Below are 531 nucleotides of genomic sequence, written 5' to 3'. Positions count from 1 at the left end.
CCCACACAACTGAGGAGAGAGAAGTCAGGACCTTATATACTCTGACTGGGGATGTGTGATTGGATCATTGGTGAAATGGGCGGTGTGACAGGTGGTGACAAATCATGTGGAGAGGGGAAAACCTGGGTTGGATCTAGATAAGGGGATTGAATTTTACCCTGGTTAAAATGACATGGAATATAGAAAATGATACATTTGGATTCCAGATTTCAGTCAAAACTAAGTCACTTACCAGAAGAGCTGTTCTGTCCACTGTAAGTTCTGTCTATGACCCCCTGGGCCTGGTAGCTCCATTTGTGCTAAAAGCAAAACTTATCCTGCAAAATCTCTGTCAAATTAAGTGCAGATGGGATACAATTACTCCCAGTGAATTGTGTCAATGTTATGAAAAGTGGTTATCTGAGTTGGAACAACTAAAACATTTTCAAATAAACAGACGTCTAAAACCAGAACTTTGACAAAACAACAACAGCTCAGTTACATCACTTCTCTGATGCAAGCGAGCAGGGGTACAGCACAGGCAGCTACTGG

Source organism: Boleophthalmus pectinirostris, unplaced genomic scaffold (assembly GCF_026225935.1).
Source record: "Boleophthalmus pectinirostris isolate CB_2022bp ecotype Guang Dong unplaced genomic scaffold, ASM2622593v1 HiC_scaffold_12, whole genome shotgun sequence".
NCBI classification, from domain to species: Eukaryota; Metazoa; Chordata; class Actinopteri; order Gobiiformes; family Gobiidae; genus Boleophthalmus; species Boleophthalmus pectinirostris.
Note: the sequence above shows the minus strand (reverse complement) of the source record.